General features: G+C 49.4%; 1 protein-coding gene across 6 annotated transcripts in view; it reads right to left on the bottom strand.

The window, feature by feature from the left end:
- Positions 1–17,356, bottom strand: part of MUS81 (MUS81 structure-specific endonuclease subunit) — a 1,262,762-nt gene that overhangs the window by 1,067,431 nt on the left and 177,975 nt on the right. The window contains exon 3 of one of the 6 annotated variants that reach the window (XM_069645008.1): positions 11,026–11,095. The exons of the other annotated variants lie outside the window; for them this stretch is intronic. The gene's annotated coding sequence lies outside the window, so the exon portion shown is untranslated. The remainder of the gene's footprint in view (positions 1–11,025; positions 11,096–17,356) is intronic. 6 annotated transcript variants of the gene reach the window in all.

Below are 17,356 nucleotides of genomic sequence, written 5' to 3'. Positions count from 1 at the left end.
GCACATGGCGGGGGGGCACAGCCAAGGCATACAGGTGCCGGAGTTGGACGCAGGGGTTCTGCCGTCGGCGCCACTGCTTCCCGAAACGGCACGGGGTTGGGTTTGCATACTTGCTGGCATGCACGCGCATGGCGGTATGTCGTACAATTACGACTTGGGCAGGCCCCCGCTGAGCCTTTTCGCAAGCCATGGAGACATTGGGCCGGGCATGGTGGACCGGGATTAGTGTCGAGGAATTGCTCGGGGCGTGGGCGGCGCAAAAAAAAAAAAAAAAAGGGGGGCAATGGAGGGGCAGGCGGATTGGAATTAGCAGAGGCCGAATATTGGGGACAGGATCTGCCGGGGTGCCATCGGTGTTCATTAGTTTTTGCGCGCGCGATGGCAATTACAGGGGACGAAGTTGCGCACACGTGGGGTGCACGAAGCGAAGGCGTCTGGGGTAGGCCGGTTGCCGTGCGAGGCAGGTTGAGCAGAACAGGCCTGCAGGGGCGAGTACAGCAGTGAGAAGGAGAGAGGGGGAGAAGGCGGGGGGGGGGGGGGAGCGGTGGTGTGGAGCAGCCATGTCAGCCCGGCAGCGTTCGGGTCGATAAAAAAAAAAAAAAAAAAAGCCTCTCACCCTGCCTTTAGAGCCGTGCCTTCGTTTGCTGCTGTGTGCAGCTAAAGCTTTGGGAAGCTCGATAGCCTTCATAGCCGCGACATACCCCAGACAATTGGGCGTTTGCGCAGTTTGGGAAACCAGGTGCTGCCGTAGTGGTAGTAACTGACCACTCACTTATTACAACAGCTGTTGCATAAGAGTTGATCGGAAGGGTGTATTCTGCTACCTAAGGGGAGAAGGGCAGCGGACTCCCAGCCATGTCGGTTGCTGGCGTTCCAGCTCCTGTTCGTGTGGTTTGTTCCTGCTCCGGTTTCGTGTGAAGGAGTTCGAGGTCCGCGTGAGGAAGGAGCCGCGGTTCGAGCCGGGCAGGAGAGTCGCAGTGCTGATAAGGAGATAGGAGGTACGTGAATGTGGAAGGCCAGTTATAGCTCAATTGGTTATAGGTTGACGAATAAATGCTTAACTGTGGGGCCCGAGGGTGTTATTAGAATAGAACACAGTCGGAGTCGGCAAGTTAGGCAGCTGCGGCCGGAGTGATTTAAGGAAGGAATGCAGAGAGGGGGAGCGAGTGTGCGTGCGGCCGCCGCGGCGCACAGAGGCAGGTACAGGCCCAAATAGTGAGGGGGCAACCTGACATGGGGCGAGCTGGTACATTGTTTTAGCTGCCGGTTGGCAACGCAGAAGAGTACGGGGACGGGGGCCTGTAGCACGCGGGTCGAAGTGGAAACGATTTCTTGGGACGCATCATTGATTTATTGGGTCGCGTCGCCGTAGGTAGGTTAGGGTGGGGGTTGAGCACCATACATTTGTTGTTTCAATTAAAATTAAAATTAAAAAAAAAAAAAAAAAATTGCATCAGGAACCAGGCAATCCGGAAATTGGCCAAGGTTCTGTTGCCGTACAGCAGGGCCCAGGGGTTGCGGAGGGGGGATGGGGGGGGGACACCATGGTGGCTCAGGGGGAGTGTTTAATGGCATGCACATGGGGGCGTTTGGGGGGGATGGGAGCGGTCGAAGTCTGGAGCGCACAGTGATGCAAAGCGGGAAGATAGTCTTGGGCAAGTTGGATATGGGCTTTTCAGTTCGGTCGTCGCAGCAAAGGGGCCAGACCGGGGATGTGCGATGGTATACACACTACCGGATACGGCGGGGTGGGGAGGGGGTTGGTTCAGCCTGCGGGTATAGAGGCCCAAAAGCGATTGGGAGGGGGCGAAGGATGCAGGCAGGGTCGTGGTAAGAGGGATACGTTTTTGGGTCAGTGTGTACTTTTTGGTTTCAGTCCGTGGGGAGCAAGGTACGGGGAAGGTAAATGCTTTTACGGAAAATTTTGCATTAGACTATGTGGGAAAGGCGGAGGGCATCGCGATGGGTGGAGATCATGGGGATCGGGTCGAGAGGGGGCATTGTTGGGGGACGGTTGGCTTGGGTGCGGGCTTTTTTACTGGGATGGAATTAGGTAGCATAGGGGGTTACCTTGTACACGGGCCCAGGGCAGGAGTTGGAGCGCGATGGCCGCCGTGTGGTGAGAGGCGGTCAGACACGGGCTGTACCACCCGAACGCGCAGCATGAGTTTGTGCCCATGTCTGGGATAATTTAAAAGCACAGTTAGCAAAGGCGGAGTGGTGGTACCGCCGCCGTGCAGATACATTAGGGGGCCGAGGCTCGGCACGTTTAATTTAACTGTGCATCGTGCGAGTTGTGCGCCGTGAAGACAGACTACTGATGTTTCTAATATCGGCGAAGAACTAACGAAAGCGCCCTTACTGACTCAGTGCCCTAGTAATTTGCAGAGCGGTGCGCACCCGCGAAAGGTTCCACACACTCAAACATTCATAATCGTATACTGCGTGGAGGGGGGGGGGGTGTGGTGCGAGGCGAGGAACCAGTTTGGTGCCTCGGCTGGTGGCCGTACCGCGTGGGGCCTTCTTTGATGACTGTAATGTAGCCATTGTGCCACCGATGGCTGTTACTTACGTTAATATGCAGGCACGCTTTGCATTCTGGGATATGTAGTTTTTGTTTAAGCCTCAGGTTTGTGGGCCTACAGCACCCAGCAAGTAATGCTTTTAACTCAAGCCGGTCAAGTGGCACAGCGAGTAGAGCGCTCGCTTTGACATCGGTGCAGAGCCTGCTGACGCAGGTTCGAATCCCGGCAGGACCAAACTCAGCCTTTCATCCTTCAGAGGTCGACACCGTGGGTAATGATAAGCAGCGCTCGGATACCCGAGGGTTCGTAGCGCGGTGTGAATACCAAATTATTATTATTTGCGGGTTAGCAGCTTTTATTATTTGCAGGGTTAGCTGCTTGCCGTCCAGGTCCCACAGCTGCTGGTGAACTCTGACTTGTTCCGGCGAACGAGCATGTTCTATTTTAATGCACGGCATACATTTCTGGGGTTTGCTGGTGTGGTACCACAAGGGGAATGGTGGTGGCACTTTCGCAGTAGGGAACGTTTTGATATTTTGCAGCATTTCATAAGGAGAGGGGGCACGCTTTGATAAGGAAGCTAAGCTCCCGTTCACATTGTAGTGCTTCATCAGTCGGTGTGGCTCGAACTGGTATCACCGTAGGGCGGCTACTTAAAGGTGGGGGTTCAAGCCTGCAAGGTTTGAAATGAGCACCACACACCGGGGTAATAATAAACAGGATACCTGAGGGTTCGCAGCGCTATATAAAATGCAAAATTATTATTAAAATTTTCGGAATGGTTGTAGTTACGGGGCATCACAGACTGATGGTTTATGACCCTGGCTGAACAGGCTCCCACTAATGACAAGGCTATTAGAGTACAGCGCGCAATTAAGGTATATGGGTTTCTGTATGTTCATTGAGCCACACAGCAAGTGACACTGTGCCTCTTTCTGGGTCTGCCATGGGCGCGTTTTTTAAGGTCCGGTTCAAGGTTGAGGATCAGAGAACGTTTTGTGTGCAACAGTAGTACAGCAGCGATAAGGCCCGCCAAGGGGTCACAAGGCAAATGGCAGGACGGTTGTGCGCCGGCGTCCGTTGGTGCGCTTCCGGCCGGGGTGGGGGGGGTGTTTGGATTCCCAAGGGGGATGGTGGCAGTGGCCACAGCGCCGACCATTAGGGATAATTCGCTTGCAATCTATAGTGGGATGGTCACGTTTCAAATGTTTTGTTGCATAAGGGGGGGGGGATGTTCATACCTCGGGATCGTGCTGTTTATACGGTTTTGCAAGGCTAAGATTACCAATGTCATATGGGTTAGTGGGTAAAGGAGGCTATTTGCGTCCTGCGGTGTGCTCAAAGTAGGCGTTGCGTTCATTCGGCTATACCGTTCGTCGGCATTGCAGATCCAATGTACTTAACAGGCACTTAATCAAAAACACGGCATGGCAGTTGCACTTAGAAAGGAAAGGTGGAGCGTTGGTCAGTAAAAAAAAAAAAAAAAAAATAGTAGCTTTCGGTTTCGTCACTTTCAGCAGAGCTCGCAGCCATCAATTTTGTCACAATCATCTTTGTAGATGTGGCGGAGGGCGCAAAAAACGGGCTGCATGGGGACCGACTGAGGGCACTTACTGCGGGCTCATCACAAATGGGTTTGAAACTGTTGAGAACAGAGATTATTATTAAGGACGTTCCAAGGACGCTCACTGCACAATCTCGCTTTTTCGCTACTTACCAGTGTCCCTTAAGGTTGGGAGTTTTACAATGTTCACAGGGTTCAAGGAGTAAGATTAACCTACAAACAGATACAGGAAGAGAGCGTTTGGTTAGAACAATTGGCAACTTGGGTACGCCTACAGATGCCCATGAGAGCGTAGTGGCGCATGGTTTTGCATGACTAGCTGTGGTTAAAACAGAGCATTTTGGGCTGGGTGCCGGGCAAACCACCCCGCTCTGGGATGGGCAAGTGATGGAGCGGCACAGGCGCAACCTCCGCCACAGGCTTTAGAAGTGGGATGGCCAACAGCGCGGTTTAGGCTAGGGCGAAGGAAGGGTGCGCAAGCCAGATCCCCCTCTCTCTCTTGCAGGAGAGGGGTGCTCTGGCAGGCGTGGGAAGGGGGGCAAAGGGAGGGGGCGCTAGGAGGGGGCTGATCACGCACACGGTGACAGGGGGGTTGCAAGGAAGAGGGGGTGGGTGAGGGAGAGCGGACACGGGGAGGGGGGGTGGAAGAATGGGACAGGATTCTTAGCATACGGAAATGAGATGACATGGGTAAATCAGTCTATCAAATCAATAGTCATTAAGACATTGCCTAGACAGATGCAACAACAGAAGTAATCAAAAGGCTTACAAATGAGGGCCCACAAGGAAGGGGGTGGATCATACCTAGGCAGACTTGGAGGGGGGCACATTCCCAAGGGGGCATTGAGGAGTCCAGGTGAAAATTGAGTATAAAACTAGGAAAATTCCTGATCAGCAGGGGCTTTGGATGGGTCAAGCACGCATTGATCAGCTTGAAAACTACGGGTTGTTTTGGGGAAGACAAGGTCCACTTATCGGAAGTGGGGGTAAGGGTGATGGTGTACAACTTAAAAGATGCCCTAGAAGGCATGGGCTGCAGATGAGCTGCCGGCAGAGGCCATTCGGGGAGGGGGCACGAGTCGGCTCTGATTGGGCTTTGTCAACGATGGAAGGCCTTTAAAGGGTCCGAAACGCTCCCTCCCTAACCGTGGCTGGGGGGGGCCTCCAGTAAGGGAACGGAACGGTCAAGGGACGTGTTCCGAGGACAGGACACCCTGCAGTCATGTGGGAGCAGAGTGCAGGCCGGAAAAAGGGTGAGGCCTGATGAAAAGCTGCAGGTATGGGTGGCGGCATTCAGAGTCATGGAGCAGATAATAACGGAGAAGGACCACGACCAGGGGCCAGCCCTTCAACACTACAGAGAATGCGCGGTGGGGGCACGTTTTGGCTGAGGAACGACCTAAGGTTTAGGAAAAGCCTGGAGTGTGACCACGGCTTGAGATGGGAGCACAAGCAGGTGGGGGGTTTAGTGGCTAGGAGAAGGGGGGTCAAACCGGACTGACAATAGAAGGGGCATACAAAAGGGAGGTCAAGGCACGAACAATCGAAGGTATGGGCCTACAGGACAATTCCCTTTTAAGGGGCACAAGGGCTCAGCCGGAGCTCAGTTCTATCAGCAATCATTACTAGATGGGAATGTAGACAATAATAATGGTCAAAAAATAAATAAGAGATTTTACAAAAGTGCATTACTTATCGTAGTTGGCGTGGTTCGCCAACTGGGGAAATTCCTAATCAGCAGGGGCTTTGGGTGGGTCAAGCATGCCTGGATTAGTTTGAAAACTGCGGGTTGCTTCGGGGAGGAAAAGTTCACTTATCCGAAGTGGGGGTAAGGGCGATGGTGTACAACCTAAAGGATGCTCTGCAGGGGACGGGCTGCAATTGAACAGCGGTGGGGGGGGCAGGGGTGAGTGTCGATTTGGGTTTTTTGCAAATAAAGGAAGCCTTTAGGGGCCCGAAACGCCCCCCCACCTAAATCTGGGAGGGGGGTCTCCATTTATGGAACGGAACGGTCAAGGGAAGACCTCTTTCGGCACGCCGCCGTCAGGCCAGTTGGCCCTCCTGCACATGTAAGCTGCAAACAGGAGGAGCACCAGCGGGGAAGGCTGCGACACAAGTCATCACGCCACCGGTTATCAGCCGGAGGGCCTGCGTGCCTGTTGCGGACGGAGTGAAAGGGGTGAAAGGCGCATGGATAGTTTAACCGGGGATTCCTGAGCTAAGGCGACCAGGTGCATGAGGGGGAACTCACTACGGCCGGCGGCCCGCTGTGAGTCATGGCGGTGACACCGGTCGCAGCGACTGGTCTTTGGCAGACAAGCCCAGCAGATGTTACCTGGTGTTCCCATTAGAAAGTACTGGCGGAGACCACAAGGGGAACTGCACAGCCATCAGTTTATTAAGAACGGCGCCCAGGAGTATTAGACTAGGGGAGGCCCACGTTAATGGGGAGGGTTAGGGGGCTTGGAAGACCTTTCCAACTCCAAAAGTGGGTGGGGGAAATGGGAAGTGCATCGTTGGAAACTGAAAATTGCAAAGCATCAATGAAGTCAGCAAGGGGGGGTGAATTGAAAGTTTGCACTGTAAACGGGGCTCTGGCAAGTACGTTGGTAACTGAGGGGAAGGGGGGCCCCTGGGAGATAGGGGGGGCTCAAGAGAAGGGGTCCCTTTGGGATTGGCAGCTTAAGGAGATCAAAAAGAAACCTGGGGGGAGGGCCTTGGAGTGCGGGGGCTAGGGGCCAGGAGGAGCAGGGGGGTTAGTTGGGGTGGACCCCCCGAAGCAAAAGGCGGGGGAAGAGGAGGGGGATAAGAAGGATGCTGGGGCTCTGGGGGATAGGTATGCGCTTGATGGATGGGGCTCTCTAGAACAGGAGGGCGTGATGGGGGCCGGAGGGGATGGGACAACTAAGGCGGCGGGGAGAGCTCGGGCTGATCGGGGTCTTGGCTGAAAGGAGGAGAGGGTCTCCCTGGCAGGATGGGCTGGAGGAAGACCTGTTTGGGGAGAGAAAGTTAACTATGATCAATAAGCCAACCCGGGGAAACGGGAAGAGAGAATCCAGGGGAAAGGGAGCAAGAAGGGGAAAAGAAGACCGGAACGCATCCTTTAGAAGGAGCCTATGCGGAAATGAAGAATGGAAAGAAATTAAAGCACAAAATAAAAATTGCACTTAAATAGCGTTGGGGAAAGAAATGAAAAGAAAAATTGCAAAATAAAGAAATGGCCAAAGGGTAGAGAGGGACTGCTGAGGAAGGGACTGGGCGCCCGCGTCGGGTCCCCCAAGGACCCGAGGGGGTGGGGGGGGGGAAAGTTGCTTGCTCTCAGAGTAGAAAATCCTGAGCGTGAACGGAACACCTGTGAGCTAACTCCTGACTTTATGTGTAATAAAGTTTGCTGTGGCAATTTTTCTCCCACTCATCCTACTGGTCTCTGCCTATCCTTTGAGTGGATGGGGGTTGGGTTGCTTTGGGAGGAGGGTAGTTGGGAAGGAGTGAGAGTCGGAATGTGAAATGAGAGCTGGGGGGCAGGGGGGTTATTGGGAGCAGCATGGGCGGCCACTGTGCCACCCCACTGAGGGTGTCAGCGCTAAGGGCCCACACAGATCCTTGGCCCCGCCACCCAAACCAGGCGCTCCCCCACGAACGAGAATAGCCTGTCTCCTCAATTACAGGGACCGTGGTCTTATCCTGCGCCTGTCACAGGAGAAAAGCTCCCTGACCCACAACTCCAACCGGATACACATTTACCCAGATTTCTCCAACGGGGTCCAAGCGGCCAGACGGACATTCGACCAGGTGAAGAAGGCACTCTGTGAAAGAAAAGTTCCGTATGATGTTCCCTGCCAAACTGCGGCTCCAACATGCCGGCAGAGCCCACTTTTTCGAGACACCTGGGGAATCAATGAATTACATTGAGCAGCACATCCCCAAAACCCAGAACAATGGATGACAGAAAGCACCTGTAATACAACGTCATGCACTCCCACATAATGAAGCACCACAATTGAAAGCCGGCGCACCCACTCCGCTGCAAAACAAGGTTACGATGCACACGTAGGCGGCAAGTTCCATGGGCTCTAGGTTCAGCAGCACACAGACACCCACTGCATCAGACTGTTAAATCGAGTTGGTCAATTACACAATCCAGTTGGAGAGATGGTTAGGGAGGGGTGGAAAAGAGGGGAAATAAAGGAGCAAAATGCTGACACAAGAACCAAGCATGGAGCACACAACAAGGACAACAAGCACACCACCAAGAGAACTTTCAATATAATATGGCCCCAACAGGCTTGATGCATAAAGTGAATCTCCTCTCATGGAACATACAAGGCCTGGCAAACCCCATAAAGGCCAGGAAAATACTGGCATATGCCAGATGACACAGGGTTGACCTATTATTCCTGCAGGAGACGCATGCTAATGCAAGAGTCGTGGACTCCTTGGCCCGTTAATGGGGCCCTCCGAAAGTTGGCACAGGGTTTTCTTCGCAGTCCAGAGGCGTGTGTACCATCATACACCGATGTGCTGGTTTTCAGCTTACAAAATCAAGCATCGACACTGAAGGAAGATACGTGATAATTTGGGGTGTACTTCACAACCACAAAGTAATTCTGGTAAAGACATATGGGCCGAACATTGAAACCCCAGGGTTTTACCTCCAGATCATGTCACTGGTGTTGCCTCAGGGGGACGCCGATATTATATGGGGAGGAGACTTTAACATGATTCTTGACCTCCAGGTGGACAGGTCATCCGGTAATCCAAGACCCCTCTCCAAAGCAGCTAAAACCATTCAACAGGGCATAGCTGAGTTGCCACTACTGGATGTGTGGAGGGAGCTGCACCCAGCACTGCAGGAATTCACATGCTACTCATCGGTACACTCCGCCAGCTCTCAAATAGACTATTGACAACTCTCCCCGGTGCTAGTCACATGGGTGAGCGACTGTTCCATCCTCACGCGAACGATATCCAACCATTCACCGGTATTATTGGAAATAAGATTGGAAGCCACCGAAAGGATACACCGGACATGGAGGATGCCACCATCCCTCCTGAGGGATGAATCAATCATAGAACCATTGAGAGCGGAGCTCATAGGATTTGTTAACATCAACGAGGGCTTGGTTGCCTCTCACGCCACACTCTGGGAAACATTTAAAGTCTAGACCAGGGGTCACCTCCTCTCCAAATCAGTGGGCACACTAAAACACATCAGAGCCAACTTCAATCAGGTGTAAACCAACATCCGGATGCTGGAAAACGCTCACGCACTTGCACCAGGCAGGGCGTCCCTCAAACCATTGCAGGAACAGCTGGACAGATTCAGAGACCTGGCGGAACGAGAAATATAATATACCACACATTCAGCCAGAGCCAGACGCTATGGGGAGGGCAACAAGGCTGGGAAGATGTTGGCGAACCTGATCAAAGCAGAGCAGGGGGTTCAAGCAGATCACGTCCATCAATGGAACAGACAGGCCAGTTCACACAAATGCAGCCAAAATCAACAGTCTTCCTGGACTTTTATTCTGACCTGTACAAGAATACTGACCAAGTAACGACGTACGAACTTGACCGTTCTATGTCTCCCATTCTACTGCGCAGGCTAGAAGACGGCGACAGGGAAAGTTTGGACAGACCGTTCGCCCTCGAGGAAAAAGTCCAGGCCATCAAAGAATTGATGGCTGGTAAGGCCCCGGGCCCAGATGGCCTTCCAGCCGACTTGTACAATTGCTATGCAGATGAATTATCCCCCAGAATACTAGCACTATGGGAAGAAGCCCTAGAGTCCAGCACACTCCCCGAGATCTTGAGGGGAAGCCACCATAACCGTAATATTTTAAGCCACACAAGCCCCCACAGTACCCTAATCATACTGTCCTCTTTCATTAATTAATACGGACACCAAAATCTTCGCCAAGGTCATAGCAAACAGGCTTCTCCCCCATGTGAACAAGCTGATACACCCATATCAATCAGGATTCAGACCCACGAGATCCACATCCTTGAATTTGCGATTATAGCGCAGTTGCCCCCGGATTCCGAAGCAGTAGCAGTAACACTCGATGCTGAAAAAGCGTTTGACACTGTGTCCTGGCGCTACATGTACGCCATTCTACACCGCATGGGCTTCGGCCCACACTTCGAGCTTCATCCGACTACTCTATAAAAATCCTTAACTAACCATACCACTTCCTTGGCTTTTACCCTGAAGAGAGGTACACGTCATGGGTGCCCGTCTGGGGTGCCCGCTTTCCCCCCTCATATTTGCGCACCCAATAGAGCGAATGGCTGCAATCCTACGCCACAAACACTCATCCCGAGGCATCCCGTCATGCTTGTTTGTTTATTAATTTGTAGCATGCACCAAACCCCTAGGTAACTGGGCGCAACAGAATACAAAGGACAGTTATAGCTTAATTTTGAAAAATGGTTACCCTTGGGGTGTGATCATGCGCCCATTTATTTGAACTCCATTGAAATTAAGAGGTCACACAAAGTTTGTTTTTGATTCACAAAGTGTTATTTATATGTAGAAAATCAGTGCCCTTTAGTGATAACACGTGTTTCAACGTATGCAACATCTTTTTCAAATCAGGGCTTCAAAATTAAAATAGTAAAATAGCCATTGAAAAATAAAGATAAATTGCAATTAATGTGATCATTGCCAAATTATGAGGTAAGTGACAAAACAAAACTATCAACTGAACATTTTTTGAAAACACAAAGGTTTCAGTAATTGTTTGTACATTCATAAAGTTAAGAAAAGAAATGGCCGGGAGGGGGGAAAGGGGTAGGAGGTTTGTGGGAGTCAAAGAAGAGAGAAAAGAAAATGCGGAGAGACAAAAGTTATAATGTCATTGGTAAATATGATATATAATTAAATGTAATATATTATAATGTGACCACAAGTTACAGTCTCATTTTGTGTCTTACCCAATAGTAATCGTTTCTTTAATTATCATCAACAGCTTTCTCCTCCAGTCATGGGTTAATCCCCGTTTTCCTAAAGGAGAAGTGCCCATATTTCATCAGTAATCTTGTCCATGTTGTAACAAAGAACACTGCAGTACTTTTTGGGTTTGTTCTTTCCTAACGTTCATCATTGCTAAAGATGATTTCAATGGATCCTTATACAAACAAACTTGTTGGGCAAGCTTGCTTGAGCATTATCCCACGTTCCGGCATTACGTGTTATATATTAAAAAAGAGAAATTGGGTTTCGTGAGTTAACACGGGCACAAATATCCTGTGGTCAGCTGTAGACTTTCATTGCCATAGGGCTATTAAGCGTTACGCGCTTCAAAATTGAAGATAAAATTTGGGGGTATTCCTATTTCGTGATTTAGACACGGGCAAAGTTAAATGTTTGCACATAATGTGTGATGGCTGCACCGAACGGTCGCCGTAAGGCTAAGCCGCGTTGCGCGCGTCAAAAAACTAACCAATCTTTATCTCATGCTACAAAGGCAGAATCCACGAGGGTCCGCATGTTTACACTGCGTGTTCAATCCATGGTGAGCTTGTCCTACTGTTGAACTCACCTCCGTGTTCCTCGGGTGATGCCTTTCAGTCCTCGTGCAAGTGTGTCCACCCGATCCCGGTCTATTGTATGGTTACGTTGCTAGGTGACCTTAGTCCTTCTGCTGTTTCTGGCTTGGCTGCCATATTGTGGGCTAGTTCGCTCCATTTCCAATGTGTGATGCGTATTTCTATTGCCATTTTGTTAGATTCGGTGTATAAATAAATTGCTATCTGTGACTGATGTTATCATTGCGTTACTAATTACATATTTATGACTCATTGGCTGTGCCCACTTTGAATGAAAAAATTTTGAAAATTACGGCACGTATTCAGAATAAAAAAAAAGGCCCAACCAATGCCCAATATGAATATTGTGTTGCTCGCCTCCGCTGTCTAAAATAATTTAATTTTTATTTCTTAATTGTTTAATATTGGAAATTCTTCTGGTTGTGATGTAATGGTTGCCAATATATTGTGAGGGCAAATTCCCTTGTGGATGTCTGCCATACCCAATCGTGGTATTACCCAAAATGTTGCAGTCAATGCTCCGACTCAGAGCTGAACCACTTGAACATAACTTCTACATTCAAATCCAAATTCACATGAGTTGTGGATAAATGTTGGAATAAAGTGAGGTTAAATAATGTGATAGTCACTCGGGCATATTCGTTCGTGAATCAAACGCTGTGTGAATCAAAAACAAACTTTGTGTAACCTCTTCATTTCAATGGAGTTCAAATAAATGGGCGCATGATCACACCCCGAGGGTAAACATTTTTCAAAATTGCCCTTTCCCAATGGAGTAGAGGAATCAAGGACTCCATTGTTACCCCGGGGCATGCGACCTTTAAAATTAAAGTACAAGAACTAATAAAGAGGGCGCAGAGTTCTACGCTTTAAGTACCTCAAACAGATTCCTCACACTCCTATATAGTTATAGCTTAGTTACAAAGTGAGGACAGAAAAGGCATACATACATTGAAAACAGAGTCAATACATATAAAAATAGCAGAGCTATTCCAGGCTAGTACACGTCGGTTAGTCATAATGATCATTGGATCTTAGCCAGTTGAGGGTATTGCGTCTGAAGCTGAAGTGGGACTGATCTGTTCTAAGCTCAGGTGGGGGTGCATTCCAGTATTGGGTGGCTTTTACAAGGAAGCGGTTTCCACCAGTTGTTTTTAACCTAAATCTAGGTATTTGAAGGCAATGGGAGTGGTCCGCTCTAGAAGGGCGGGTGGAAGTGCTTCTGGTTTATCTTTCCGTAAGATAAGGTGCGGCTGCGTTATTTAGACATTTGAAGGTTAACAAGACTGTTTTGAAGAGGATCCTATCGCAAATTTTAAGCCAGTGATGGTCTCTCCTTGTGTTGGATACCTGTTCTGTAGATGGGGAAGTTCAAGGCCGTTCTCAGCATATTATTTTGCAGTGTCTGGATTTTGTTGTTGATATATTTGTTGGCTCCCAAATATAGGGCATTGCAGTAGTCAAGTTTGGATAATATTAGGGCATAGGCTAAAATAATACAGCTGGCTTGTGTGAGGAATTGCCTACACGATCTAATGAGTTTACATGTGTAGGCGGTCGATGATGCTAGGGAGTTTACCTGTTTTTTTAAGGTTAGGGTAGAGTCATGGTAAACGCCTAAAGTATTCACTTCTTTGGCTACTGTAATTATGTTGCCGTCGATGTTGAAGGCGGAATACTTCGTGTCAAATTTGCTGAGCTAAGAATCAAGATTTCCGTTTTATCGTCATTCAGGCAGAGGCCATGAGTTGCCATCCATGCCGGAGAAGATGCATATTTCATTTACCAAGGCTGTATCCATGACAAAATTGCACAAAAGGGAATGAGGATCTGGGTGTCATCTGCGTAGTTCGTGTAGGACACCCAGTCTGTCCAATTTGTCAAATAGGGGCTTGGTAATAATATTGTACATAGTTGGCGAGACACAAGAGCCCTGTGGGACGCCACATGTAGTTTGAATAGGGTCTGCCGAGGTGGAGTAGACTCGCATAGTTCTGTTGTCCAGGAATGACTGGACCCAAGCTATGGCTTCACTCGAAAAGTGGCCGGCTGATGCAAGTGTTGCATAAAACTGCATGGTCAACCAAATCAAAGGCCGCCGACAGTTCAAGGAGCAGCAGCATACCTGTGTTTCCTTTATCGTTGAACTCGTCAACTTGTGCCTTGAGGTCAATTAAAGGCATGGTCTAGTAAAATTTTTTATTGTCCCTACGGGTCGGCCATGTTTTTTTAAGCCTAAGTGGCTCGATTTTAGAAAACTTTCCTATGGACCTTACCCGAGTTTTCGTTCATTAAACGCATGCGAAAACAAGCACCAGGGAGCTGCAATTTACTGATAATCCTATCTTTTCCCCCCATCGCCCTGGCTGACCTGCTTTTGCGGCACTAAATCAATTCCCCCGCCCCTGAGCCTGACATTATCAAAACATTCATATTCCCCGCCTCTCTCCGTGACGTTACTGTGCTGCGTAGGCAAACGCGCCCAGTCGTCTTCTGCGCGACTCCACACAGAACCCAGAAACCAACACAGATCAACTCAACACAGCGCGCCACAATTCGGAATATGAAACTGTACTTTAAAATGAAACAGCAACACAGTACATTTGGTAAAGTACATTTATTTGACATTCAATGTTTAGAGAATATTCAGCAATTGCCATATGAACTCCGGAAGCCATTTATTTTCTTTTATCTGTATCCGCAATAACTGTTCCGTTTCATCTTGAGTCACGCGCTGTTCCTTTATGGTACACAGGGTGTTCATTTTCGTAAAAAGAATCACTTTGGAAGCACGGTGAACCGCAAGGCTGTTCCATCAACTAGGCACTAGTCCAGCCTAAAGGTTGATATGTAGCTTCTATCCACTAGTACAGCGTAAGGGCATGTGGGCCCTTAGCGATCGTCCCATAATATGGTGATCGTGCTCCAGTTGTTGACACGAAGCTGCAGGTGTCTGCTGAAGAATCCATCCGCCGGTGTCTCAAACAGATGGCAGTGGCAGAATGGGATCAAATACCCGTTATGAAAACAAAAAAATTCTAGTTAGTCTCGTTAGCCGAACTTCATTAATATTACTCATTTTATTTATTACGGCCGATCAGAAACTATTTGCTTGCAAGCATAGTTCAATGGAGTATGCTTGTCTCTAAAATCAATGCGAAAAGTAACGAGATAAATCGAGGCAAACACAATGATAAACGACAGTTAGTCTACATGCGTGAGGAATGATATGATATATGATATGGCATTTGTAACGCGCCTATACTCCAGTGTTTCTAGGCATGACGAGGCAGGTGGGGAACAAGGGCAGACAGACAACGATCCTACTAGGCCAGGTGTCTTTCTGATCGCGCGTGGGGGAAGGGCTGTACATGGTTAGTTGAATACAAATTAAATAATAGGGCCAGCTGGTGGCAAGTGCAAGGTAAATGCCGGGAGAAGGGGCTGAAGGATACAGAGACAGTCCCGTAGTGCAGGTAGGCAGTGCAGGGAAAAGTGGCTGGGCCAAGGACTGAGATCGGTGAGACCAGTGGACCTGCATGCCCATGTGCCCACTACGAACACGTTTTACTCGCTTTTCCTAGCTCTTCATTCATTCATTTATTCATGCATCCATTCATTAAATCTTCATTCCGGTATAAAAGCGTGTAAAGATTTACTTACATTATATTTGAAATTTCCATTGTGTCTCTTCGTAATGCAGTCTGTAAAACGGACCGTGCTCTTGACAACGATTTTTCGTATACTGAACTAAAATGAAACTCGGTCTAGTTTCTGAATTTTCTGCCTTATCGTCTCTTACGTTATTGCGCACTCCCTTCAAATGTAGTTCTTTCAGCATGGTCACTGTCTCAAGGTCAAAAAACAATAGACCCTTATACTTCCAGTGCGACTTGTGGGCCTCATCTGGGCGCTGTCCTTCGCATTCTTTATTTGCAACATCACGTAGTATAGGCATCTGTGAGAACTTGAAGTTTATAATCAGTCTATGTAGTGCGCCTCAATGTGCAAATGCGAACTGGCTTCTCTCCCAAATGCCACAGCCTGCTTGGCTGGCGCGTTCTAAGTGCCCCAATTTTGTCCCCGTTGTCTGCGAGCTTTGCAGCCCAAATTGAGACATTTAATTTTTTGCGGAAGGTCAGGGAAAGTATAAAGTACCACAGGAGTTGAGTTACAAGTGAGATTTATTGTTTGTTTGTTTTATTATTTGCAATACGCAAGCCTCCCCCCCGTTAACAGTGCACAGCATTTACATTTACATGAGATGAGACATGAGAAAAATATATACATACCCATATGTGAGGTGATGTCAGAATGCACCAAAGTATCAACCGAAAAGGATACAATATTCAAAAGGATACAGGAGGTAGGGTCTTCCGGATCCTTGTTCACCCGACTTGATAGTCGTGAAGTCAACAAAGACCTTCCAAATGATACAACCCTCTGGCTGATAAAACAGGCAGAGCGATGGATCACTGGAAAGGGCGTGGGTAAGGTATAGTAATCCAGCCTAGGACAAATTAAAGTATCATGAATAACTGCTCCAACCTGAGTATGATGAGTTAGATAATGACAGGAATGATCACACTGACCTGTATCTCTGGGTAGAACAATCCAGAAGTCTCTTGATGGATTCGAAATGAAGAACAAAACGACAGGGAAGGGAAAATTAGTAAGGGAGACTTATCCCGGACGGAACGAGGCTCACGCTAGATACGGGTTGAATTCACCACAGGATAGCGTTCAAAGTTCAGTTCAAAGTCACTTCCAATAATCCTTGAAAGGCTTCCTTCCCACTTAGGGATCAATCCTTCTGTTAATTCCACAGATGCAGGAGGTAGAAGAAAACAGTGTTTGAAGACAACGTGAGCGTGTGGATTTACACGCGGGCAGGAATCGCGCAGCCTGGGCCAGCCGCGTGTGAAGACAACGTGCGCGTGTGGATTTACACGCGGGCAGGGTTCGCGCAGCCTTGGCCAGCCGCACTTGAAGACGAAGAGCGCGTGTGGATGTTACACGCGGACAGGATTTACGCAGCCTTGGCCAGCCGCGTATGAAGACAAAGAGCGCGTGTGGACTTTACACGCGGGCAGGATTCACGCAGCCTGGGCCGGCCGCACTTGAAGACGAAGAGCGCGTGTGGATGTTACACGCGGGCAGGATTTACGCAGCCTTGGCCAGCCGCGTATGAAGACAAAGAGCGCGTGTGGACTTTACACGCGGGCAGGATTCACGCAGCCTGGGCCGACCGCACTTGAAGACGAAGAGCGCGTGTGGATGTTACACGCGGGCAGGATTTACGCAGCCTTGGCCAGCCGCGTATGAAGACAAAGAGCGCGTGTGGACTTTACACGCGGGCAGGATTCCCGCAGCCTGGGCCGGCCGCACTTGAAGACGAAGAGCGCGTGTGGATGTTACACGCGGGCAGGATTTACGCAGCCTTGGCCAGCCGCGTATGAAGACAAGGAGCGCGTGTGGATTTTACACGCGGGCAGGATTCACGCAGCCTGGGCCGGCCGCACTTGCAGACGAAGAGCGCGTGTGGAATAGCACGCGAAGGGATAGCTCCAGGAATCAGCGTGTGGCGGAACACACGCTATCGAAGGCCCAAAAGTAGCTGTAGGAAAATACCAGGTTGTAGATCAGAGGTTCAGCTACACGACGCCAATAGAGACGATCAGAAGCAGCGAGTGAAGTTTCTACGCTGCTTAAATAC

This window comes from Ambystoma mexicanum, chromosome 2p, assembly GCF_040938575.1.
Source record: "Ambystoma mexicanum isolate Mex_15411 chromosome 2p, UKY_AmexF1_1, whole genome shotgun sequence".
Lineage (NCBI taxonomy): Eukaryota > Metazoa > Chordata > Amphibia > Caudata > Ambystomatidae > Ambystoma > Ambystoma mexicanum.
Note: the sequence above shows the minus strand (reverse complement) of the source record. Positions and strands in the feature narration are given on the sequence as shown.